The 22,306-nt window shown below is 33.6% G+C and overlaps 1 long non-coding RNA gene across 1 annotated transcript; it reads left to right on the forward strand.

The window, feature by feature from the left end:
- Positions 1 to 3,012: 3,012 nt before the first annotated feature.
- On the forward strand, positions 3,013 to 19,211 carry LOC145691963 (uncharacterized). The gene is made up of 2 exons (XR_014132599.1): positions 3,013 to 3,144; positions 18,543 to 19,211. It is a non-coding gene; the product is annotated as an uncharacterized LOC145691963 (long non-coding RNA).
- The last annotated feature ends 3,095 nt before the right edge of the window (positions 19,212 to 22,306 follow it).

Genomic DNA, 22,306 nt, shown 5'->3' on the forward strand with positions numbered 1-22,306 from the left:
TGAAAAGAATTAACAGAATAGGTCCGACAACTGAGCATCACAGTTCTACACATCAGTTACGTAATGTTTCGATCCTTTAAAATTTTCGGATTCGATGCTCTAGAGAGACAATTAGAGAAACTACTTAATTGTCAATTTAGTTTATTGAAAGAAATTATTTTAATTTGAACACGAACTGGTTTATTGGCCGTTGTAGTTACAGATAGTATAGTGGATTACAGTAAGATATTTTATCCCCTTACGGGATACCGACTTTGCTACCCAAATCCACAGCTCATAAATCAGAGAGAGGGGAGAAAATGACTTACGCTGCAGGTTTCAGTCCCATACTCCAGGAAGGCCAGATCTTCAATCACTTTGTGTCGAGGAGATTAACTGCGAAGAACGGCGATGAGAGTAAGATGCCCCCGCTGCTCCCACCCACATTTTATTTGGAATTTTATTTTTGTTTTTTCCTTTTATCTAGTAACTAAAAACACTTTAATAGTCATTTATCGGAAGGTTGGGTGTTTATGAACTGTGGATTTGGGTAGCAAAGTCGGGATCTCGTGAGGAGATAAGATATTTTACTGTAATCCACTATACTATCTGTAACTACAACGGCCAATAAACCAGTTACTGTTCAAATTAAAATAATTTCTTTCGATAGACGAAATTAACAATTAAGAAATTTTTCTAATTCTCTCTCTAGAGCATCGAAACCGATAAATTTTAAAAGATCGAACGGGGAGCTATGTTTCGATCCTTTAAAATTTATCGGTTTCGATGCTCTAAAAAGACAATTAAAAAACTACTTAATTGTCAATTTCGTTTATTAAAAGAAATTACTTTAATTTAAACACAAACTGGTTTATTGGCCGTTGTAGTTACAGATAGTATAGTGAATTACAGTAAAATATTTTATCCCCTTACGGAATACCAACTTTGCTACCCAAATCCACAGCTCATAAATAAAAAAATGACTTAAGCTGCAGGTTTCAGTCCCATACTCCAGGAAGGCCAGATCTTCACCACTTTGTGTCGAAGAGATTAACTGCAAAAAACGGCGATGAGAGTACGATGGCCCCGCTGCTCCCACCCACCTTTTTATTTGGAATTTTATTTTTGTTTTTTCCTTTTATCTAGTTACTAAAAACACTTTAATAGTAATTTATCTGAAGGTTGGGTGTTAGCATGCGGGGTCAGGTTCTATTCGGTTGCATACTGGTTTTTATTGTTTTCAGTTATTTCCATATCTTGAACTGTTTTTAACACTTAGAGATAACAATGAAAAATATTTTTGTTTGTCCTTCCTGGCGGGTATGTAACAGTAAGATGTAGTTCAACAGATACAGACTCTTCTACTTGCAGTTTTAGTATTCAAACATCCAGAAGAGTGTACTAAAATATAATGGTAATATAAAGCTGATACAATTATAAGTGCTTATACAAAGTTTAAACATTAACTTTTCATCCGAAGGGCTAAGTTCCCCAAGAATAAATTCCTTGAGGGATCCCACCGCTTCTTTGGGTGGTGCTGTCCTTATAGAATATGGACCTCTGGACAAACCAGTGTTCTGGGGGTCGTACGACTAACTTTTACATGTAATACTGGTCACGGTGGCTCCGGGCAAGTAAACATAGGATATATGCTTAAAGATGACCCTGAGATTGGTGACGACGAAAGCTAAGTATTTACTTCATACGTTTACGACTAAATTTAGCAAATCTAACATCATATTTGGAGAAAATTCAGATTATTAGTAAATTCACTTTGTGCTAGCTCGGATCGAACCAGGTATTACGGTAGATGTATAAAATGGTAGTGAGTTTCGTGTCACACTTGTATTTGTTTGTGTTTTTTCTCCTGCTCAAGCAACCTGTGTAGATATGGCATTGGAGTGCATGTTTAGCAACTTCTGACTACACATTCTCTCAATAACTCTTACCGATGGAATTCTAGCGTAGGTCTACATTGGTCAATATTTAAGGTAAAGTGTGTGTTATATGTATGCAGCTTACATAATAAACATGCCCGTGTTTTAAGATACTATTGTGTGATTTTTACGACGTCTCTAGATACAATATGATAGAAGTTAGGACGGAAGGAATAAGTTAAAATGTCGAACTATGTTTAAAGCTGTTTCAATCAGAAATGAGTTGATTATGCATCCGAAGTGTTCACTCCATGTGTAGCCAATGGGAACGAATTTCACGATTGTTTTCCAATTATGTCTGGTACAATGGCGGCCCTACAGAGGGGCGAGGAGATGCGAACGTCACCCCAATATTTTTCTCGCCCCTCCTCCGTCCCCATTTTTTTATGTACAACCGGTGAATAATAATAATAATAATAATAATAATAATAATAATAATAATAATAATAATAATAATAATAATAATAATAATAATAATATGTACAACAGATAATTATAATATTCAAAGCAAAACAAGTGTGGCTGCCCCGCCACTCCAAAAACTTTCTTGCTTCCCCTCTTGCCCCCTGCTATTACTAACCTAGCGTTGCTATTGGTCTGGTATGCCGTCATATCCCCGAGACTAAAGTTATGAATGAACTGTGGAAACATTCCCACTTCTCCTTCCAAAAGTTCATAACTTTCTGCCAAGAAAGTGACGTTTTTAGTTTTGGGGGCATAATCCTCATTGATCTTCAGGCGAATGTGACACTTTTTTTTTAAACCAAGAACGGCTATAGAGGTTGAAGTTGGTTACTTTACACGGTGACTATATGGAAAAGAACAAATAATATGTATGAGTTATAAACCTCTAGTTCCATTTTCTCTATCTTGTTGATCATGTATTGCATCCCACTATTTTTTATGCTAGTGCTGATATTGGACATTTCGGAAATGATACCAGTGGTACCAAATGATAATTGGCAGTTTACTTTTCATGCTGCATTCTTATTTTCAACATAAATTCATTACAGTTCTCACAGACATCTTTTCCTACAATATAGTTTGATAATTTGTCCTGTATTAAAGACTATTTATATTTCAGGAAACGTCCGGATGTATGTTTCTCTTTACGGCGAGCCTTTGCTACGTCATGGAACCAAATATATGAATGTTACTAAAATAGACATTGAGTTTGATGAAGACAGCAAATCTGTCTATTTTGGCAATCTGTTTGGTGGAGGAGGTGGTAAGTCAGTTACTTATTTCTAAGTTATCCTTAATATGAAATCAGACAATTCTTACTGGATACGTGTCTATGAAACTCAAAATACTAGAGAACTAGCTTGGAATATCTAATGTTAGAATGACGTTTATTAAAAGATCCCGATACAGTTATTTCTATGCTTTACAAAAAACCTCTAGTGTTAAAAAAAAAGTAGTTCGAAGGAAATGGTTCACTTTAAAGGGTACACTATTTTTATTTGTGGTTAAACAAAATAAGAAATCCATTTATTTCTTAAAGATAATGGAGATTGTTTTTACATCACATTTTACATTACATTTTACTGTCATTTTCTAGTTTAATGAAATAAGAAATTTGTTAAAATTTTAAAGAGAAATGGACCAAAATTCTGTTCTTTTTTTTTCAATTACACATTGTTTTCTTAGTATTTAATACCAAATCAATAAAATTTATACAAAGAAAGTGATTATTATTGTCCTATGTATACAAAACTTGAGAAAAATGAAAAGACGGGTTAATTTTGACGAAAATATATATTACTTAGTAAAAAACGAACTAATAGATACACAACACTAAAATGCCTAATATTACATTTAATTTTACTCGTTACCTTACTCATGATGGATTGGTATAGCAGATGTATCAATTTTTACATCTCTGAAAACTGCAATGAAACCTCTCAGTCCCCTTTGTTGTGAGTATTAGCTCTCTAAAATGTGAAAGCTTTTATAACGAATCAATATTAATTATATCTTAATAATGAACAAGGAGAGGTTTAAGAGCAGAAGGAGATGAACTCCAATAACCAAACTTGTGAGAAAAACACTCCTACATTTTGCACAGTACGCTGAAGTATAGGGAAAATGTTAATACTATTCTTTTCATTAATTTACAATACATTGACATGTATCTTTTACTCTCTAAAATACATTTTAATGTCTACATAGCAGGGTTGGAAAAATACAGTTTTTTTAAAAAAAAAAAAAAGAACTAAACATGTGTTTAAAATATGAAAAAGATATTCAAAATGTTTAAAACATGTTTTAAAACACGAATGAAAAAAAAACATGTTTTAAACATTTTGAACAGTTTAAAACATATTTCAAAATCGTCTAATAACTTATTTGTTAAGACTTGTTACTCTTTACTTGCAACCAGTATTACAGATATAGTGATCAGTGCAACATTGATAACAGAAATAAAATCGTTTGACTAAAAATGGCTTTTATATAGTTTTCTAAATGAATTTTTATTGACCACTTGTTGTTCAAGATAATTTTCGAAAAAAGATTAAATATTTTTGTAGTTCACTGGTGATAATGCACCTTAATATATCAAATTTCGTTTTTGTAGCACCAGCGGTTTTGGAAATAACTTTTGAGTGTCCGTATTGGATTGAAAATACTGACTTTGTATTTCCGTAAGCTGTCACTGATAACGCACTTTTTTTTTTTTTTTTTTTTTTGTTTTACCTAATTTAATTTGTGTAACACCAGTGGTTCGCAAAGTGACTTTCGAATGACCATTGGATTTAATATGGCATTTTTTACGGTATTTGGCTCATATAATTGTATTATTGTTGGAATTTTGCACACATGTACAGTACATAATTCTTACTCAATTGATCACCTGGAGCTGGGTGAAATTGTAGTTGCAAACATTTGATTGCTATTTGGGAATACTGATGCTAATAAAATTATTTTAAAATAATAAATTTTCGAAACGTGATGTTTCAAGCACACTTCATGTTGTGCTAACTTTAGAATATTTTCTGCAAGCCTGTGTATTGGTTGTTGTATAAATCAATAATTGTATTGAAGAGAAACAATATTTGGGACATTCAGAGCCCAATGAATCCAAGTCTATTTTCAATACATTTTGCTCAGCAAATGAACACTATTTCAAAACGTAATATCTTAGCAGTCAATAGTACGAAATAAATGAAACTAAAACCACGTGAAAGGGCGTGGGCTAGTTTCATATGAAGGCCTCTAGACAGGGGCGTCAGTGGGGGCAGGAAGGAAGCCGCGCCCAGCCCCACTCTGGTGGTAGTAAGGCAGATTTAGAAACTTTTTGATAAACAAGGTCCAACATAACAAGTTTGAAGTCCTTACACCGAATAAAAACGGAGGAAATACATGATCAAAACTCGAAAGTTGCTTAGGCACAATTTCCAGAATTTTAAGCAGGCCCGAAACTCGAAAGTAGAGTCACCTTTGGAATCCTTGGGTCAAAAAAAAAAAAAAATGCAAAAGAGCAATATAACCCTATACCTCCTTGCGGCCAATGGAAATGGATTTTAACTGATCAAACTCCGTATTTATTCGGTGTAAGGACTTCAATTTTGTTCTGTTGGGCTTTAGTCAGCAAAATATTTCTAAATCTGCGTTACTGTTCCAAAATTTGAAATTCAGCGTAGGCGGTACGATGGTGGATGACCTCTAAACAGACGCCACTCTCTAGCGGTAATCATATAAAAGCTCTAGATTGCACCTTGTCACGTAGTTTTATTACTTTCTTTTCGGATTCGTGGTTGCGAATATATGACATTTACCGTCGGTGTATTCTTTTTGACACACACTGCATTTATTTAATGTAATTATGCATCATTGACTATGACATTTGCAACTTATTATTCTTTCTCACGCTGCAGCGCACACAATATCTTAAATTTATGAGCAGGGAGGGGGAAATTAGCCTCCTATTCCTCGTTCTAGAAACGCCCTTGTCTAGCGTTTGTCCTATGTAACTCTAGCCTACACTACAGTTTTTCACGTGGTTTTTGGTTCATTTATTTCGGACTCTTTGCTACGAAGATACTATGTTTGCTGAGCAAAAATGAACCTTTTTGAAGATGAACTTGGATCCTTGTGCTCTGAACGACCCATATCTAAAAATATTTTTAAAAACTCTAAGTTGGAGCCAAATTTATCCTGCTACCCAAGTTTGTTCGAAACGTCTAAAATGAGTTTCTTCGGTTTACTCGAAATCGTATCCTTTTTTCTTCCCGTAAAACTCACGTTAAACGATTCTAAGTTGTACGAAGATTGAGAACCAATATGTACGGTATGTATTAACAAATGCCTGCGATATTGTAATTTCAGAACCGCAATTTAGTAAAGAGCCCATTGTTTTCTGAATACAACACAAAAAATTGTTTCAATAATAATTCTTTTATTTATTGTTTAATATCATTTCTACAAGTAGTCCAACCTTCGACTACAACACTTTCTCGCAAGTTAACTGATAAGTATTTAAGCAGTACAATAGACGATAAAAAATAAAGAAAGAAAAAACGAAATAAATTGTGGATCACCACATCGACCGGCAGTAGCCACGAGAAATCAAAACATTCATACGGGAACAGTGTTGTCCAGTCCTAGCTCTGGAATGAGCTGAAAAGTAATACCAAATTAAAACAAAAAGGGCTGAATTCATTATTTTATCACAGTGTAATAATTACATGGCTCTATAACACGAAACTGAAAGAAGTAAAGTTCTAGAACACTCCGCCCCCTTTCTCCAAGTGTCCAAATCAAGAAATTGCTCTTTTTAAAAATTATTTTTTAAAAACATCGAAATAGGAAGACCTCGAACAATTGTGGAAGTAGATGAAACTTTTCTCGCACGTAGGAAGTATAATAGAGGCCGCAAATTAAAAGGAAAAACAGTTATCATCTTCGGTATCTATTGTAAGGAAATCAAACGGTAATCTATTTCAAAGTGACCAATAGACCAAAAAGGTATTATGGCCATATATGAGAAAAAAATATAAAACGAGGAAAAAATCAATCAATCATGAGATGTAGGAAAAGTCTGACTGACACTTGAAAATGTGACAAGCATCTGTTACATGGTGCTGAATTGGATAGAATTGTACCAACTTTATTCACAAAAGGGGCTGAAAATGCCAGTGTGGTACCAACGGGCCGATGAATGACAAAAAGAGCTGAATTTGGTAATTGTACCAAGTGTGGCAACACTGTACGGCAAGAAAATAGCCTTCTGAACGGGATCACTTTTTTGTAATTTTCTTTCTCTGGCAGATTTTTTTACAAAATTAAAATAAAATAAAAATAAATATATGTTTAAAACAAGACTTTAAAATACACGTGTTTAAAACAAAATGTTTAAAATGTATATAAAATTTCTTTTAAACAAAATCAATTGTTTAAAACAAGTTTTAATCATTTGTTTTAAACATTTTGTTTTAAACAAAACAACCCTGCTACATAGTGACCAAAAATAGACTTGATTCCTTTATGCACTGAATACGCCGTATATCCGTAAGGTACCGGTAATTATTGTATGTGCTTAACATTTCTTAACTAAATTCCAAATCTATTCATTCGTTTTATTTCTTCACACACGCTAAACTTTCCACAACTGGCTTAGGGATTACTCTTAGTTACGTTGGGTAAGCTAGTCGAATATTGTATTGGCAATTAAATCGAGAAGGGACACGGGGATAGGGAAGCTGGCACACTGTTCCTATGTTACGCCCGACTGTGTAAGTTACATTAAGTAAATGGGTTAAATATAATACTATTAAGTTAAAATGGCTAAAATGGATTAGACAATCGCTAGAATGGGAAATACTGGGAAACTTGAATAAATATTAGTTTGAAAGCCTCCAAAAAGTGAGTAAGAAAGAAGAAAATAGGGCGATAATATAGCATTAGATATTAGAAGAAATGAATCATCCTATTCTGTGATAAATTTGGAAAAGGATTTTCATTTCCTTGATAACACTAGTTAACAAAGGTTTTGTTACATAAAAGGAAATGCCTGTTCTTAAAGGAGCTTTTTGCGCTGAATTCGAATATGCACTCGGTTTTTCTCCATCACGTACGATTTTCCCGTAACAGAGGGATTTTCGGGAAAATCCCTCAAAAATTTCCCTTTTCGTTTATTTTACACCCCAAGATCTTGTCCCCTTGCATATACTAACATAGAAATTATACCTAAGTATACTTTGTTTCATATTTAACAAACCCTCCAAGTTTCGTAATAATCGCTTTATTCTTTCGAGAGAAATAAATATATTTGTATGTATACTGTGTGTACTGTTTATTGCACCTTATAGTAATGCTTTCAGATCTCTTAAGTTGAGGTAAAACGTTTTGCTTTATTACCACAAAAACATATACAAAATATAATACAATATAATTTACAAGTGTGACAATTTACAATAAACAATAATACAAATGTACCAAAAGTTCATGAAAAGACAATCAAAACTATCACAATATATGAAACTTCCATTGGGTTACAAAAACGTACACTACTTCCTTCTTTTGTAAGAAATGTTGCATTCTCTAACAAGACCCCAACAATAGTCCCCCATCATTGAAGGATCCCATCGTCCCTGGTACCTTTTCTCCATTATATCTTGGTGGAATCTTTCCCCCTGTTCGTCGCTGAGAGCACCTAGGTTAGCAGGAAAGAAGCTGAGGTGGGAGTGCAAAAAGTGGATTTTTAAAGACATCCTACAACTCAACTCTTTGTATTTCTGTATCATGTCCTGTACGATTTCTGTGTAACTCTCAGCTTTGTTATTGCCCAGAAGGTTGCGCACAACACACTTAAATGCTGTCCAGGCAGCTAGCTCAGCACTGTTTAACTTGCTGTCAAAGCTATCATCAAGCATTAATTTCCTAATTTGGGGACCAATAAACACTCCCGCTGAATTCTTAGCATCACTCAGGTTAGGGAACTTATCTCGCAAATACTTGAAACCTTCACCAGATGTGTCCATGGCTTTGACAAAGTTTTTCATAAGTCCTAACTTGATATGAAGTGGCGGTAGTAATATCTTATTAGGATCTACCAAAGGAGCGTATTTGACGTTGCATTCTCCAGGTACGTAATTCACTCTAGGTTCCCATTCCTTCACTTCATAATGTTTGTCATCAGCTCGGCTATCCCATAAACATAAAAAAACATTGGTACTTCGTGTAACCGCACTGCAGTCCTAATAAAATACCAACTACTTTGAGATCACAACATATTTGCCAACAATGGTCCTTGTAATTTATAAGATTTAGCAAAGTTGACATGGTGTCATAGGATTCCTTAATCTTCACTGAGTGCGCAAGTGGTATAGAAGGTTTTTTATTTCCATTATGTAAAAGGACAGCTTTAAGGCTGACCTTTGACGCGTCGATAAATAACCTCCATTCTTCTGGAACGTAAGGAATTCCTAGCTCCGCCATTAACCCATTTATATCCGTACATACGCACACATTATCTTGCATTGAGAAATAGCTTGAAAATTGAACATGCCTTTTCCTGTACACTGATATGTTCGTTTCTGCATCCAATAAGTTCCACTGCTGGAGCCTTGATCCCAGAAGTTCCGCCTCTTGTTTTGTCAGGTGCAAATCACGGACTAGGTCATTAAGTACACATTGCCGGATGAAATGTGGCTCGCGAACACAGTCAGGGATGAACGTTGGATCCTTAGATGTACATGTTGATGTCGATGGTTCATCAAGGTCATGATCATCATCAGAGCCTTTTGGCCATATCTCTTCCCAGTTGGTAGGGGGCTCGGGAAGTGGAAGTTCATCCCCGTGCGGAATAGGTCTAATTGCGGATTTAACGTTGGGATAACTTATTGTGTATTTGCTTTTTTAGAATGTCCCTTAACTACTGTGAGACAAAAATAACAATCATCCAGATGGTTGGTGGGTTCTCTCCACACCATTGGTACAGCAAATTTCATGAACCTCCGTTTCCCTTTGACCCATGCAAGTAAAGTGACGTAGCACGACGCACAAATTATGTTGGGTGCCCAAGTTTTGTCCTGATCTCCCACACGACATCCGAAATATATATAATATGCTAGTTTCACCGATGGCGTAATGGATCTACACTGTCCTTTAACTACAAACTGGCCACACACATAACAAAAACTATTTGGTGAGTTAACACACGAACGCCGTCCTCTTGACGCCATTGTACTGATCACAAACTAAACTTCTGGTCTTAGTTGGGTATAATGACGTTAAGATCAAACATGAAAGCACTCTTAGCAGCAAAGACAACTTTGAAAGTGAAGTAGTGTTAAACCACACGTCAATATAAAAATGTACAAAACTCCCTCACCAGGTGTCAAGAACACAAGAAAGAAAGAAATGCGGGGGGGAGGGGGGAAACGATACCGTAGTGGAAAATTCAGACTGCATTAGTTCATTGTTGTCAACAATGAGTCTGTATTCCATTCTTTCTTTCTTTTGCATTCTGTTACATTTGATAACAAATATTGATAACCATTTCATGAACAAAACGAAAAAACTTGGAGAATTGTATATATATGTATTAAGATATACATATACTGTACGTTTAAAAATATATACGTTAGAAGTACATTCTATTTTTATACACGTTTCTAATTTACAGAGAGCAATACAAGTGTGTTGTTGACTGTTGTAAATAATCATTTTTATGTCTGTGTTTGTAGTAATAAAGTAAATCGTTTTTACCCCAACTCAGGAGATCTGAAAGCATTACTGTCAGGTGCAATAAACAGTGCACACAGTATACATACAAATATATTTATTTCTCTAGAAAGAACAAAGCGATTTTTACGAAACTTTTAAGGTTTATTAAATATAAATCAAGGTATACTTAGGTATAATTTCTATGTTACTATATGTAAGGGGACAGGAGCTAGGGGAATAAAATATCTAAAAAAGGGAAATTTTTGAGGGAATTTCCCGAAAATCCCTCTGTTACGGGAAAACTGTACGTGATGGAGAGAAACCGAGTGCATATTCAAATTCAGCGCAAAAAGTTCCTTTAAGATCAGGTGATTTTTCTCATGTAACAAACAAAAAGTTTAAATTTGTTAACTAGTGTAATACAACAGTACGTTGTATATTTTTACTACTTGTAAATCCTTATTTTATTGTAGTTCTGAGGCGTAAGATATTTCAAAATATGTACTAGGCTGATTATGTAATTCGAAGAAGAAAAAGAAATATGTTAGATATATTATCGATATAAAAAGATATTCATATGTTTCATATGTTTTTAAATGATAGGATTTTGGGATCTTGGTTGTCAGGACAAGAGAGATAAATAAATGAAATTATTCAACGGAGTTGGCGTTTTAATGGCTCAATAATTAAGAAGAACCGTTATAACAATGAATCTTTGTTTTTGATTATTTTACTAGACAAGAAGGGACAATTTCCCCACGCCCCATTAAACTTCAACCCTGGGGCGGATCCAGGACGGACTTCTGCGGGGGAGGGGCAGTGGGTTTTAATACTGCTACTTAGAGCTACTTTTAAAAGCTCCAAACTCTGGGATGGGTTTTATTTATATATAAAATAAAAGTTTCCTCTTCTGCGGGGGGAGGGGGCAATTGCCCCGATCACCCCTGGACCCGCCACTATTTCAACCTTGTATAACTTAATATATTGATCTCTGAACCACAAAATACAGCTTAGGCTCTCTAACAAACTCAATTGTAACCTCATTACTGAAAGTGAAAGTGATTGAGGTGAGGATAGACTGATTAATACCTCCTTATTGCGATCGTTCAGTGGGACTTACAGGATTGCACTGATAGACCATTCGTCCATTATTTCACAGTCCATACGATTTTTTAAACGAAAGAGATTTCTTTCTAAATTCTGTTCTAGCTATATTATTTGTGTGGGACGAGTTAGTTAATCGAGTGTAATCTGTTAAAGTTTTTACTAGTAACGGTGACTCTTGATATTCGAATTTCTACTACTGGAACAAAGGTTTATAACTTTAGAATACTAGAAATTGCACATCGCACCCTTAAATGACAACAAACATTTTCCATCGGTTCACGTCTTCCTGAGTGAATTTGAAACTTCTAAGAAAGAAGAATATATTATAATGCACATGATCATCTTTTCTTTTTTTTTAAGTAGTATTTATTAATACGAGTATTTCCGAATTGTATGACAAGTTAATTTGCACATACTTTGAGTAGCAGCAACTGTCATCATTGACAGGACACTTGATTAAAATTTAGAAATTTCAATTGGCTTACATCTACGCTTAGATGTAACAACCATCCACTCTAGCAACAATTTATTAAGTGTTTTATCCACATCTTTGTCTTTCTTTCGTCCACTATACCTTCTATCGTGAGCAGTGTTTCTTCCAAACATGCTTTTTGGGGGCCATTACTCCCCTGGAGCTCTGAGAGTGCCCCTCCGGAGGAGACCAAAGTAATACCTTTATAATATAATAATAAATAGAATAGTATGTGAAAATATCGTGTGAAAATAATATGTGCCCCTCTCAGTATTAAGTGTGTCCATTCCCCGGAACATTATTCTGAAAGAAACACGATCGTGAATTCCAGAACTTAAATTTTCGAAAATGTCTTAATCAGTTCTTTTCCTCTTTTCAAGTAGCTCTAATATTCTCTTCCCCTTAATATTTCGAGAATTTTATAATCAGCTGTTTGTTCACTCCTACAAATTTCTTCATTCTTCTCCATAATTCAAAATCTTCTAATATATTTGGAGTAGTGCTCACGTTCCGTCCCTGTCCAGAGAAATTAGATGCTCTACACAACACATTCGATCAATTTTTTTTTCTTAATGATTTATTCAAAGACTATAAAACAACGTATTCTCCTCCTCAAATGCTTTATTCGTCATTCAAATCTTTGCTTTAATTCTCTTCATGTTCTTACTACTAATATCACCTATACATCAAGAATTAGTGACAGTGTCACTTTGTTCGCCCTATTTCTGTAAATGAAATACAGTCTACTCCCGTTCAATTTTACCTTCTTTCAGTATTTCTTTCCCTATAATCTTGAACATGTTGACAGCTCACTATCGTGTTTCTTAAAATGGAAGTTAGAACTACGATTTAGTTAAACTCATAATACGACTCTTAAAACAACTCTGCATAGGATCCTACATGCTTTATTATTATTCATTAATTATAACCTTTCTCTACCTGTTTTGTCTTATTTCCATCATTCTACGGCACGCAGAAAACAAGTTGCAAATAAGAATATACACAATGTAATACTACTACTTCTGGAAACAGTAACACATTTAAGTGTTCCTCCTATTTCTTTACTTCTTCCAGATAAAACTTCAAATCTTCCATTTCTTCTTTTACACAAAATTTGTACGGGGGATGCTTCCTCTATATCTCTCCGCCTGAGACGCCTATGGATTTTGGAATTCAGTATTGATAGAGCATTTTCTCTTTGATACGATTATTTAATATTAAGAAGTAACCCAAAGGAAAATTTAGCCTGTAAGTGTAGAATATTAAAGAGCCAACATGATAACGACGGAAGTTCAAATTAGGAGAAAAATAACACGCGATTCATGTAACTCTCTATTAAACCGACATTTTCGTATTAAACTGTCCATTTTTTTCTTCTCTCTTTAAACTCGAATCCCGTTTTTCTAAGGATTAAATATAAAATAGCCTACAAATGAAAATACACTACAATTTCTTTCACACTAAAATTGCACGATATTTCGCATATGTCGATACCTTGTATATTTTCGATTACCTTTGGAATTTGAATCAAAGATAGAAAGTCCACACGAATAGTTATCTTCACAATCTACCTCACACTTTATAAGGATCATTGAAATTTTACTTTGTGTCGATTGAATTCTTATTTCTACTTATTTAGTTTAGAAATACGACTAAAATGAAATATTTAGTACTACATAAATGACAATCAACATTCCTTTTAAAGATAATAGTTATATAATGTTTCGAAACAACACCGACAACGTTTGGGAGGTGATTCCTTATCCCAAGATATGACAAAAAGTATAGACCAACCTGGGTGCACAAATGCTTCCTTTCGAAGATATACTGTAGGCTAACGAAAACATGAAAAACTTATTTTTAAAGGTCCATAGCTTCAAAGCTATGGGACCTACCGTAGTCGGGTAGAGACTTCACTTAGGAACTAGTATGTTTCCTATCCAAATATCCAAGTTTCAGAATTTTGTGGTGCTTCCGCAACCATTTTTATGGAGGGAGTTTGGCTTCAGACATATAATTTGAAGTACTCACCAACTTCCTGTATAAAAATTGTCGCGGAACTACTGCAGGATTCTGAAACTTGGATATTTGGATAGGGCTCATACTAGTTCCTAAGTGAAGTCTTGACCCGACTATGGTAGGTCCCATCGTTTTAGAGCTATAGACCTTTACAGTTCAATTTTTCATGTTTTCGGCAGCTTATAATTCCGAAATTAAGCATTTGTTCACATAAGTTGCTCTATACTTTTTGTCTTATCTTGGTGTCAGGAATCATCTTCCAAACGTTGTCGATGTTGCTCTGAAACACCCTGTATATAGAGTTCTTGTAGGAAGCAGTTGGTGACAGTGGCAAACTAGAGCAGCAATAACAAAGCAGAAATTTCAACTTGATTCAATAGTATATCTTCTTAAACAAAGCTTTCCTTCCACACAAGAACAGTAACTTGATATCTTCTTTTGGAATGACAAAGTGAGGGAAAGTAGAATTTAAAAAAAAAATAGCTTATCAATTGAGGTAGAATGAATAGTATACAGTTTAAGGCCCTACCACTATGCTAAACTGTATACTATTCATTCTCAGGTGAGTTTCCCCTGAGTATGTACAGATTTTTTGTTGCTAAAACTCAAATTAAATAACTCAAGAGAGAGAAAATAACTCAAGAGCTGAACTTCTGCACGGGAAAATATTTCACATGTGTGCTAAGCCAGTGAATATCAGCTGTTATGTTAAGCTCGATGAGATCGGATGTATAAATCTGAGCACGTTCAGACAAATCTCTTCACTGAAACTTCAAATTTGATAGCCAATAACTTGAGAACTAAACTCATCCATAGTAAAATATTAGACTCGCCTACCCAGGAAGCCAATATTTACCTTTGTGTTAAGACTGATTAAGTTCGGTTGAGTTCAACTGTGTATTTAAAAAAAAAATTTTTTTTGTGAAAACATCAACTTTGATTTAGATAAATGTTTCACATTAGTAGTTACCTGAGAACCTAAAATCTACGTATACTCTCCTTTCCGTCCTATATTTGAGTTTTGTATATACCTCGTATGTCTTCAGATGAACTCTTTCTGTGTTGATCAACCACTAACGTAGTATAAAAGTAGAGTTTGTTCTATCGTGTGTGCATATGAAATATCTTCCAGTGGAGGAATTTAATTCCTAAATTCTGAAGTTAAATACATTCAAAGCGTAGTTTTGGACATAAGCTGAATTCCTTCTAAGGAGTTTGATTCATAAGTTGATAAAGAAAATATTTTTATATTGAAATAAGCTTTTCCTTCGTTTTGAACATTCTCTACTAAAATACACGTAGGAAAATTCCTTATGTTGAATTGCCTTTATCTGGATTGAATGATCAAAATGAAGTTTTCCTAAAATGATCTATTTCCATAATATCTACTGCCATCACACTGAAAGTGTTGGAAAAAATATCCCCTTGCGCAATGATCTACTATCGTAATATCTACTGCTTTTTAATTCTGACATCACGCTAAGAGTGTTGGAAAAAGCATTCCCTCAACTGTACTTGTGCAATGATCTACTGTAGTAATATCTACTGACTTTTATTTCTGCCTTCACAGTAGGAGTTTGGAGGAAGCATCCTCTCAACTGTCCTTGTGCAAATGTGAATTTCTAACTTCTAAATTCTATAATTTCACAATTCATAAGCAAACATGAATTAACCTACGTAGTTTGTAAATTTGTACTTGTTATCTTTCATCTCCAAACCTCAACATACTCCTTCGCTTTAGCTCTGTAATTTCCAACATACATTGTTTCTTTTACTGTCAGATACAAATGAACAAACTATCTATCCTAACGCTAGTTTAATATTCACTTAGTGTATCTGCCTAACAAGGTTACATAACCTAGCCTATTAAACTTTCATTAAGACTATTTTAACAGTATGTAACTTTCTTGTTCACAAAAGATTCAGGCAGTGGCGGTGGTTGAATGTTAAAAGAGGAGGGGCAAGACATGATCTGAATATTTGTTTATAACTGTTAGTTTTCCTGGTTGTTTCTAACACTTTGACGAAAGGTTGTATAACTAATAGGATACTATCTTTTTCAGTTAAAATATCGTATATCGTATTTCATATTTTATTAAGTAAATTGAGAAGAGCAACGCAAGTAGGTACTAGCCCTTTGTACTGTTAAACAACGAAAGTGTAAGAAGTAATTTGATTTCTTGCTCATGAACAACTTAAAATTCTGTCTGGAAAATTGTGTGATCAGATTCTTTAATAACAAATTTGCAAAACAAATAAGTAGAAAAGTTAATATTAATCACAGTAATGAATAATGAAGCTTGTTTTGTAGAAGTTATATTGAAACTGGGGATTAATGAACAACTTATATTTTCAATTCCAGACATGCTATTAAATGTATGTTATTACTCTTGGAAAATGAAAGACAGTAAATACTAGAGCCATATACTACGACATTTAAAAAAATATTTGCTTTTGCAACTTCTCGAAGCATGTTCGTTGCCATTAGGTGCAGTTTTCACTTTCTTGGAACATACCAAAACACAATACTTAGAGTCACTCCACACCCCAGTTGTATAAAATAATCCTAAAACCTAGAATTATGTTGAATTCACTAAATTTAATTCTATATCCACTCGTACACGCCTAAGCACACCACTTCACTCGTATATTAAACTACATAGCAATGGAAAAGGTAGAAGTTGTTTCTTATTACGCAAAATCAACATTCTTTACTTTAGAAAGAAGAAAAGACATTTTATGATCTAAATTTTTGTGCAATTAAAGAATAACTTGTGAAATACTTTTTTTTTTTTAACTGTTTTTGCGAATTAGTTTCAAACGCCTAACATATCGAGCCCTTGTAAAAGGTGAAAGTATGCTAGAATTGTTGTGCTCCAATAGATTGATTTTTGGGTTATTTTATGTGGCAATTAAAATGCAATTCCTATAGTTTCCTTTACTCCACGGGAAGACAACCAATACGTACTCACGCAACGGCAAATACTATATGGTACCATTTTTTCTATGAACCAGTAATACATACAAAAACTTTACATTTTCAAATGAAACTATATACATTAATGGGTTACTTAAAAAAAGTGCGGGGGCAACTTCCCCCTTTGCCTCCCCTAATAGCCGCCCATGGATTCCGGATATTATAGTATTCATAAACGTCGCAATTGATAGCATAATTCAGTGTTGAACACTTGGACAAATGCAGAAAACCTTATTTTCAAAAATTGAAGTAGAGAAGGAAACATTTAAATGGGAAGTAGAATTACATTTATAATTATAAGCCAAAGAACTTTCTCTACAAATATTAATACAGAGACATACATAGTTAGCATATCATCAGACAGATGCTAACATTTCTTGACGAGGTCCCTCGTGGGTACGTAATGTTTCAATCTTCCGTATGGAAGACCTAGGTTCTGTTCCCATTACGATCTCATGTAAAGCGGTTTCCATGTTAAGTTGTAGATCCACGCCTCATGTAAGTTTGCCTATGGAAAAGAGATATTAAGCTCTAAAACTACGAAAAAAACAATTATTAGCAATATTTTTTTTCAGAATTGCAAGAAATTGTTAAAATTCCTTTTTAAAAATGACTAATAAGATCTCCATTGCATAATAACAGATTTATTATGCCCTCATGCTATTTCACGTCCGTCTTTGTTGTACGGAGTCCCTGATTCGATTCCTGGCCCGAGAGCCTTAAAATTACTATTGTTCGCATTCTACTTTAAATTATAGATCCAGGCTTCATATATTCTAAGTGCTGAGAAGTCATATTAATTCTAACCAACCATCCAATACATTTATTATGTTATCACCAAAAAGATGTGTCGAAATCGGACTTCGAGATAAATTTAAACTAAACGCAGATAAATTTTAGGAAATACAGTTTTCGTAAATCATAATGCAAATACTGAATTTTGTTAACTAGTAGACAGATATATATATATATATATATATATATATATATATATATATATATATATATATATATATATATATATATATATATATATATATATATATATATGTGTGTGTGTGTGTGTGTGTGTTTTGAATAAATAGTAAAATATCCTGTAAATTGCTTATTCGGTATTGGGATTTATTGTCCCTTATCAACACTGATGCCATATATAAGGTGTGGGGTCGACAGTTTAAAGTGGAGTCCGACCTACCACAATGCATTCAAATTTCAATATTCTTCCATTGGTAAATGAACCTTTGATCCTTACACTAAATGCATGCGCACTAGCTGTTGGATGACTGTGGAGAGCTCGTTAACATTGATTTCAATTACTATTCATGTTATTATTTCCTTAATTAACTTATCTTTTTTGTTGTTGTTGTTGTTTTCTGAACAGGCGAGGAGTTAGCCAATGCATTTCTTAACGCCAACATTGACTCTGTATGGAAGGAATACGAATGGGTTTGGGTTGAAATATTTCGTGCCACTTTCTTTGACATTGCCAAGCGTGTGTTCACCAAAGTACCTTATGATGCCATGTTTCCTGAGTGATCTCTATTCAATATTTGAACATTCACAATGCAGAATAAGACAACAGTGAATATTGTTAGGAATACGTTACATGATGATGTAAGAACTTCCAGCGATACGTCAAACATATCTCTGGTATGAACGATATTTTTACAACGTACATTGGAAAAGGATAACAATTTATATTTTCAAAATTTTCTATGTCTAATATAGTAGTGTCTTGTAAAATATACGTATTTATTATTCCGTTAGAATTATTGTTGTAAGTGAAATAGAACTTCTTGTAACTTGATGAAATGATATCATACTTGGATTATTTTGCACTTATATTTAGCGAACTTTTGGATGAGATTTTACCAATATCGGTGTGGAATACCTGCGCCATTTTTGTTTTTAACCTATCACATTCTAAAGAAAAAAAATGTTTTTCTGTATTCCTTAAAGTAATTTGATATTCAAATGGTTTAATTTATTTATTTCGTATTTAAATCTATTTAAATGTCAGACACTTGTGAAAATAACTTTTGTTATGTAATCAAATACGTATATTTTATGTAATATTAACTTTATATACAGTATAATGGATATTTACTTTGAAATAGCAAGGTGCATTTAATCGGGGCTTGAAAAAGAAGTAACTAAAGTCAAATGATTAAAATTTAAGTTCACTTCTCATATAAATCAATGAACTAAAAACAAAGATCGTGTTCGTGCTCAACATCGATAGTATGGAACAACACATCAATGCTCTTACATAGTATAAAGTTTTTTTGAACAAAATTGTTTGTTAGCATTTTATCAAGTAATCAGCTTCATTGACTCCAACTAAGTTAAATCAAATTCAACCTGAGAATAAAATAAAGTTCACTGTGTACTCCAAATGTGTAGTGATCAGACGCAAGAATAAGAAGATGGCTCCATTCCAATTCAATGGACACTTTCTTCAGTTAGCTCTACTTGTGATTAGTTGTTTATCGAAGTACTGTAAAAATGATAGAAAGCCAGCTCAACGTAAGCTAACTATTATGTTCAAAAATTAATTTCAAATGGATTCAACTATTTTATCGTGAAAATTTGAATTCACCGAACGCTTTTTTTTGAACAATGACTTCAATTTGTGGATAGTTTGTTTTTGAATTAAAGTAATAAAAGCCTCAGATCGAGTGAAGTGGTTATTATGTTCAAAAATCCATTTCGAACCAGTTTTATCTTCCGTCAGCGTTTAAGCTAACATATTTCAATTTTAAGAGTAAAAGTTTCCATACGCGTACATTTTCCGAACATGTCCATTGTCATATAATTTTATGAACATATTATCATATTTAAGTATTTAAATAATATATATAATATAGTAACACATTTTTTACACACACACACACACACACACACACACACACACACATATATATATATATATATATATATATATATATATATATATATATATATATATACGTGAGAACAGGTGCACAAAGAAACACAGCTGAAAATTAAAAATAAATAATACTATATTTTAATATCATTCACTATTTTTAATATATCGGTATATAATTTATGTAATAGATCTTTGTAATTTAGAACTTTTAAGAATCAACAACAATGCTATTATCTCCTAATAATTCCAAACTGATTAAATTCCAATGTATTTACTTATTGAAGTTCAGTGTCCCATTCCCGCACAGCACTAAACCTATTTTTAAGATGGAAAACGAGCCATCGTAATGCGTTCACATTTCCATATACGCCTACTGAAATTCGAACCCGGGATCAAATGTATTGAAGGCACATGTGCTAGTCACTAGATCAGGATGTGAAGCTACATTCCAAGTATTAGTTTAATTCATTTTTGAAATGAAGCATGGTGTTCAATACAAGAACAAAATATGTGTATGTGTAAGAAAATATGAGTGTTTGTGAAATATAGTGTTTTTCAGATATGAAAGCTCAAAACATTGCATGTGTTATAGTAAGATTAAGGAGCTTTGATCTTTGACAAAGTATTGCTTGGTATGGTAACATGATGAAAACTAAGAATCTTAAGACAGAATAACTTAACTATGAAACAAAATCATTTCAGCTCTTGTCTCAAACATAATTTTCATACAAATATGACTAGACAATTTGAAAATATAAAACAGAATAAAGATGTTTAGTCCACAAAAATAGTTACATATAAGAAGTAAAATTGATAATTGGTGTACTTAAATGTGATTTCAAAGGAGATTCAACCGGACAATTCAAAATGCACTAACTTCAAAAGTTGACACTCTCCGTTAAGGTTGGACTTACTCACGCACTCTTTACAAGACAAAACTGTGTTATAGTTTTCTCTAAAGTGAGAACTTCATTAAATAAGTGAACAAAATACAGTAACGATTTTGAAAATTTGTTAGCCATGTACAAGGCTCCAGGTCAGATTTTTAAATTTTACAGTATGTAAGTTGAACAGGTCTTTCTAGCTAACGTAAACAGACGAAAGTTTTGAGAAGCCAAGAATCAAAGTTGGTCGCTTGTGACAGACTAAATTTCTTGTACTTGAAACCTCACTACTATATCTGTAATCTATTCTTTAAAATAAATAAATAAATGCCAATGGTGGTCTATGATAATTATTAAATTTTATTATATATTACGTAATATATATAATACTACACTACCCTGATATAGTAAGAAAATGGGTCACCACGTTGAACTCACTGAACGGTCGATGGTATAACTTTGCTGATGATGTGAAGAGCCATTACAACAAGTGAAAGCATGATGCATAGACTTGGAAGTGAAAAGCTGATTGATTAATTAATTGGTTGATTGATTTTTGAGTTCTACGTCCCTTTCCACAGCTAGGCTATATGAGACGGGACTTACTGATTAACGTGGTATCTGAACCGCATGAGCTCCAGCGGGGAATCGAACCCGAGTCTCCCACGCCAAAGGCGTTTACGCTAACCGCTTAGCCACGAAGAAGTTCTGTGAGAAGCTGATAGCGTTCACCCGAGAAAGCATAATTTGATATTGGGAGTGTGTTACTATCCCTGGTATGTAACGTGTACCATTAGCAACTCTTAATAAACTTATAGTGCCCTTCAAACGGGACATTGAAACAAGTTTAGAGTCAATGCCGTTAGATCAAAACCAACGTTATACCAGGAATGCGTTAATCCAAAGTAGAGGGAATCATCATGGAGCTCTGCCAATGGCATTGTAGTCAAAGTTGAAAATAGAAAATGAATCATCAGCGGCATTTCCATATGCTCAATTTTGAGGTGTCTATTTAAAAAAAAAAGGATAGTGTATACTTATTATATGAATGGCATATACTATAGACCGTACTTTACTTATATTTTTTTATTTTAACACGACAATAAGACTAAAAGTTCTTTACAGTCATGACTACTTACGTATTGAAATCACTGTTGGATGAGATGCCTTATAAACTACACAATCTCCATTAGAACAGCAGTTGTTTACCTGTGATTTACTTGTGTTTACTTGTGATTTGCCTTACCACAGTATATGTAAAATGCCTGTTTTCTTTTAAATTATGTATGGTCATTTGGCTTGAAGGAATCAGTACAGCTATATAATTATTGTAAATGATATGTGATGTTGGTACAAAATGTGGTAAATGCA

This window comes from Thermobia domestica, chromosome 8, assembly GCF_964235325.1.
Source record: "Thermobia domestica chromosome 8, izTheDome1.hap1.1, whole genome shotgun sequence".
Lineage (NCBI taxonomy): Eukaryota > Metazoa > Arthropoda > Insecta > Zygentoma > Lepismatidae > Thermobia > Thermobia domestica.